This window comes from Beta vulgaris, chromosome 2 (genome assembly GCF_026745355.1).
Source record: "Beta vulgaris subsp. vulgaris cultivar EL10 chromosome 2, EL10.2, whole genome shotgun sequence".
Classification (NCBI taxonomy): Eukaryota; Viridiplantae; Streptophyta; class Magnoliopsida; order Caryophyllales; family Amaranthaceae; genus Beta; species Beta vulgaris.
In genome coordinates, this window is record NC_079203.1 from 22,673,784 (window position 1) to 22,679,776 (window position 5,993).

The following is a 5,993-nucleotide window of genomic DNA, read 5'->3' on the forward strand; positions in this document are numbered from 1 at the left end:
TGGTTCACTCTTTTGGTTTAGGGATTGCAAGGTTGGCTTTTAGGATCATAGTTCGGGTGAATTATTTTGTTATAATTCACCCTTAGTTCATGTGATGACTATTGAAGTCATTACAGTTCAAAAATGCATCTTGTGGGAGGCTCTCCAAGTTACTTTGGGGGGGATGTTATGACCTTCACGCGTTTTGAGTTTCAGACTCCTGAAACTAGACTCTGCAAACCCTCGCAAAAGGGTCAAAAGTCACCAAAGGACCTAACTTCTTTCTTACTTCAATCAGTAGAATCCCAGGAAGCTATTTACATGCAAGGACCTTGGGATGTTTTGTCTAGCAGACATTGGTGGGTGCTAGATGTGGATGTGGCAATCCATTCCTGAATATCGATTTTGTTTCGTCTCTCAACAGGCTCCCTCTCATATCGGCTCTTCTTCAAGACATTCAAGCCAACTCTGCCATCCATCGCTCTTAACAAGTTTAAGTTGGATTGGACTTGTAAAAGTTTGCTTTTGCTTCTTAGAGTATATAAGAGACTAAGAGCAAAGGAAGCTTTTAACTTGCCTTCCTTTAGCTTTGTTTGCTTTGTTATGTTTCATGAGCTTGTTTAGGCCACTCACCGTGAAATGGCCTCTCACATAGGCACGCTTGACATTTCGCTCAAAAAGATAAAGAATAGGCGCAGAACTTTGGTATAGAACTTTGGTACCAACTTATACCAAAGTTCTAAAACTGGTACTAATACCAAAATAACTTTTATTTTGGTACCAAGTGTAATTGTGTAAGTGAACTTTAGTATCAACTTTGAGTTTTGATACCAATTATACTTACTTTGACACCAAGTATACTTACTTTGGTATCAACTTTGAACTTTGATATCATTAATACCTCCTTTGGTACAGTAATTTGGTATCAATTTTAAATTTTGGTATTTGTATTGATAATTTGGTATCTACTTTAAATTTTGGTATCTCTACTTGGTATCAATTTTCATCGAACTTTGGTATACATCAATACCAAATTTCAGCATTTGATGAAATGCCAATATTTTCTCATGTTTTATTGTATCAGATTTAGATTGTATTTTCTTTGTTAATTACTGCAAGTTTTCTGGTCGTAAAATATATAAAGAAAAAGTCTTCCCAATTGCTTGTTCGGCAACGAATGGTTAGTTAACTATCCCTTTTCTTGTTTGAATTGCTCTATATATGTCTTAATCACTATAAACCAAAACCTTATACCTAGGTTTCCGTGAATCCTGGGACACTAAAATTGGGCGTTTTAATTCAGTTTTATCCCCTACCTTTTCCTCGATCATCTCTATCCCAAAAAAAAGTGTTAGAGATAATGCATCTTTGGCCTTCAATTAAGATTAGGAACTCCTTCAAGCATGATTACTTTCATAATATTGAGCGAGTCAACAGTGAGAACAAACGATCTCAATCTGCCACTGAAGTCCATCAAAATTTCTGGCTTCTCACTTTCTGTCAAGAATTTCTTATGATTTTCAGTTGCTGTTTCTGTTTTGGAAGTAAGCTCTCTCTCTGTCTCATGAATTTTTGTTGATTGTAGACTTTTGTTATTCTGCTTCTATTGAATTTTCTCCGTTATTCCGATTTCATGGCGGCGATTTTGTACAATTCCGAACTAACATAGCTCTCCAAATAAACAAAGCAAATCAATTGAGCTAATGATTTATTCAGAAGAGTTCTAATATATTTCTGGTATTATAACATGTGAAATAGATAGGACTATAGGAGTCTCTGTAATTTTTTTATATATTCCAGATTAAGCTGATGTTCTATATCAGTTAGTTATCTATCTTTATTTTTAAAACTCTCTAAGTCAGAAGATACAAGTAATAGAATGACCTTAACTTTCTTCATACTTTTTTTGGCTGAAAGGTTGATGACATGTGATGATTGGTTATATTTTATTTAATATATTCGGACATGGTATTGAAAATTATATATTTGGGTTTATGTTATGTTTATTTTTGCATAAGAATAAGATTGAGCACATTTCTGGACTTAGATCAGAGTTGAACCAGTGGCTGCAGACTTGTTAAGCAGAAAGTTCTTAGGCAATTACATTGGCTGTTAGGTTTGCATTTCTTAGTTATCTTAAAGCTTCATTTGGAAATATACAGTTTTTGTTTTAACTCTGTTAGTCAATCTATTTGAGTATATGTTAATATACGAATGAAAGATCGAAAGTATATATATGTAACAGAAGAATGATAGAAGGAAGTTTAGGCAATTCATACCAGAAACTTCTAGCTTTGCTGGATTTAGTACTACTCCATCGGTCTCATAATATAGCGCTTGTTTCTCTTTCTTAAGGTCAAACTTAATAATCTTTAACTAAATATTCTCATTAATATATATAAAAAATATATATACTCATATGGGATCTTGTAAGGCTCGTATTAGTGTGTACTTTTATAATATCAATTTTTTTATATTTTAATCTAATACGAAATTAGAGATATCAAAGATCAAAGGTATGTCAAGGAGACCATCTAAAAATGAAACAAGCACTATCTCTTGGGACAGGGGGGGAAACTATATACCATGGTTTGGGGCTCAACTGTTTAACTCGCAGCACGGACTAAGGAGTTGAAGATTCGCTGTTTATTGATCCAATATATATATTCAGAGATTCTCTTACTTTAATTCTTTTACTGTCATGACCCAGATTAAGTAATCTGGCTTTCTACACTACTGCAAATTATAATAGGGTTTGGTTTAAGTTTGAAACTAATCATTATATATAGGTAGCTCTCTTTACAAGTAGGAGTGATGCACCCCTTTAGAGGAATTGCACTTAATGTTTGTGTTGATATTCTAAGACGCCAAGCTTGTAAGATAATACCCCTATTGATGTTCTCCCAGGTAGTGTATCTTTTGGTTCACATAGCAACTGATGCTTATGTTCAGGGCTTGAACTCTATTTAACCGTCTTTTTATTCTTTTGGGGACGTTTGGCTAACTACTCAAACTTTTCATTTATAATGTTTGTTTAATTTCCATTTTCTTTTATATTTATATGGTTGTGTCTTGTGATGCTCGGACACATCACATTGCCCTGCCGTACCTGTGTCAAGACGACCCAACCAGGGTGCACAAGTAGAATACAGTTCAGACATGGCATATGTACGATCCATGGCGAGGGTGAGAAGATACTAGAGAAAATAAGCAGATCTAGGACAAGTTGTGCATTTCTTTCTTCTCTTTTTTTTTTTTGTCCGTTTTTGGAGAGACGGTCTCACGTTAGTGTTAACGTGAGACAGTTGATGTCATGCTGACGTCACGCAGGTGCATCAAACCAGCAGTAGAATTAGTTAAGCACCTGCACCTATTAGTTATGCTAACCTTAAATTGCTTTTGGATGAATTAGTTAAGCGTCGAAATATATTTTAGTCTTGTTGGTGAATTAGTTAAGCGTCGAAGTATATTAGTTAAGCGCTGAAGTATATTAGTTATATCATAAAACTTAGATTATAATGCATTTTTTTGGCCATAATTTCAATATCACGCATAAAATTCTCTCTTTCTTAAATAACTAACGCACTAATTCTCTCTTCTTGAATAACTATCGCATTTTTGCATTAGTTAGGCCAACCTCAATTAAACAATGCAAAAACAATGTTTATTGATGCATACAATAAATAAAACTAATGACCTTAAAATCATAAACAATGTTTATTTTCTAGACTAAAACTATTAGCGATAAAACCTGAACTTAAAAACAAAAAGTCATAACTAATGTAAAAAACAATAGTAACTAATACCCAAATATCATAACTATTTATCAAAAAACAATAATTAATAGCCAGAATCACAACTATCAACCTTAAAACCATAATTATTATCCACAATTAATAACTAATAACCTAAAAATCATAACTATGTATCCGAATTTGATAACTATTAAGCAAAAGTTAACTATGAATCAGAAAATCATAATTAAGAGCCAAATATATGTAACTAATTAATAAATTTTCTTAACTAATTCGAAAATTATAACTATAACTTGAAAATGACAAAATCAACACCTTTGATAAATATGTAACTAATTTTTAAAATTCCTTAGCTAAATCCAATCTCCTTTGAGAAGCTTTTAACACTCAGTTTCTTCTCTCACCAGTCCCCATCTCTTCTAGCCACCGTCCACCACCTTTAATGCCGGAAGAACAGTCCCACCCACCAATTGGAACCTCTATATGATATGAGCTACAACAACGTGAACCCCGCATCACATGCCCAACATTTCAAAAACCACATATTTTAGCCACCCACGAATCTCGAATCAACCACAAGCACTAAAAATAAAAATGCTATCTACCAAGTTACCAACGCCCCACCACCAATCCACCATCGCAAACCATAGCCACGTTCCCCCTCAAATCACTATCACAGCCATCTTAGCGACAACGCTGCGAAAATCACAAATTGAGAGTGGAGAGAAAGGAGATCAAGAGAGAGGGAAAAGAGCAACCCTTTACTTCGACAACTTTATTTTATAAAGAAGGCTTTTGTAATCGCATGAAGGGAAGGAAATGTGGAAACAGTAGGGGAGGGAAGAGATTAACAGCGGTGGTAAGGCTTGAAGATGGATGGTCAAAGCAAGTGAAGGAGGTTGAGGATTGGAGGAAAAACGGACTCGTCTCACGTTAGTGTCAATGTGAGACGGTCTTTTATAAGACTTTGCGTTTTTTTCTTAACATCGCACCGTTCTCTTTACCTCTCTCCAACTAATTAAATTTGGGTGGCTAAATTGAAGTCATGTGGAAGATTTCCAAAAATAAAATGTCACAAAGTACTATGACTTTTCATTTTTCAAGTGGGCTATGCTTCGGATCAATTACAATTATCAAATATTTTATTATTAATAATTGATGTTATTAGAGTTTTTGTGATTTTCTGTCTAGTGCAATATTGGAAAAACGGATTTTATGGCATTATAAGCTGTTAAAAGAAAATTTCTAAGAAATTGGGAATAAAAATAACAATTTCAATGAAATTGAGGTAAGAGAATGTTATTACCTTAATAAAAATATTAGAGATCAAAAAGTTTGTGTATGTCTTTATAATTATGTATAATTATAAAAGTTTATTATGTTTTACTTTGAAACATTAAACAATAAAATTATAGTGGATTAGTGGTTAAACTCTTATATTTCATTTCAATAGTCATGTGTTCGCTTTCTAGTAGCTACATTTTGGAGAGTGCCATATGGCACCGTTCCTTTGATAAGAATACCTTTTTAACCTATATTTGTATAGATTCTTATCTCTTTTTACAACTACCTAGGCAACTTCTTTTTTGTTTTTGGGAAAACTTTTTCTTATAGTCACAAAAGTACGTATAAAATATTTTTAAAATATGTATTTAATATTTTTTTCCATTAAGTAGCTGGGTTGCCAAGTCCAAATTCAGATTTGGATCCTTCTCAAACGTGTCCCTGATCCCTTGATTTTAAGAAATTCTGTATCCAACACTCGGATCCGTACTCGCCTCGGGACACTCTTACCCTAGTACGAGTATCATAGATTTTGTCTGTCTGTTGGTAGTTGTATATTGTTTCCCTCCCAGCGTGAACTAATTTTTCTTTGCTTAGGAGCTACCTTCCTTGTTGGTGTATTGGAACATGACAATTTTATGCCATTGCTACTTAGAGATGGAGTCCAGGGTAGTATTCACCCTTGTAATTTCAGCATATCATTGACGCCATCATATATAAATTTGAAGCGTTATGAATTGGCAGAACACTCACCAAATCCTAGAACTTTATATGAACACTACTGTGTGTGCCAGGTGCTGTTAGAACTTTAAACTCTACATACTCTTGGTCCTTGAGGATACCCAATTTATCAAAGGCATGTTTGAATTTTATCTTTCCTGTTTCAAAACTTCTGTTGTCATGTTAGTTAAAGCTTCTTATCCGATTTCATCGCCAAATCCAATATATTAAGCTCATCTTCTTTTCTCGTTTGGA

The 5,993-nt window shown here is 33.9% G+C and overlaps 1 long non-coding RNA gene across 1 annotated transcript in view; it reads left to right on the forward strand.

Moving 5' to 3' along the window:
* Window positions 1-1,081: 1,081 nt before the first annotated feature.
* Window positions 1,082-5,993, forward strand: part of LOC104887111 (uncharacterized) — a 5,585-nt gene continuing 673 nt past the window's right edge. The window contains exon 1 of the long non-coding RNA XR_789302.4: window positions 1,082-1,523. This is a non-coding gene — a long non-coding RNA (uncharacterized LOC104887111). The remainder of the gene's footprint in view (window positions 1,524-5,993) is intronic.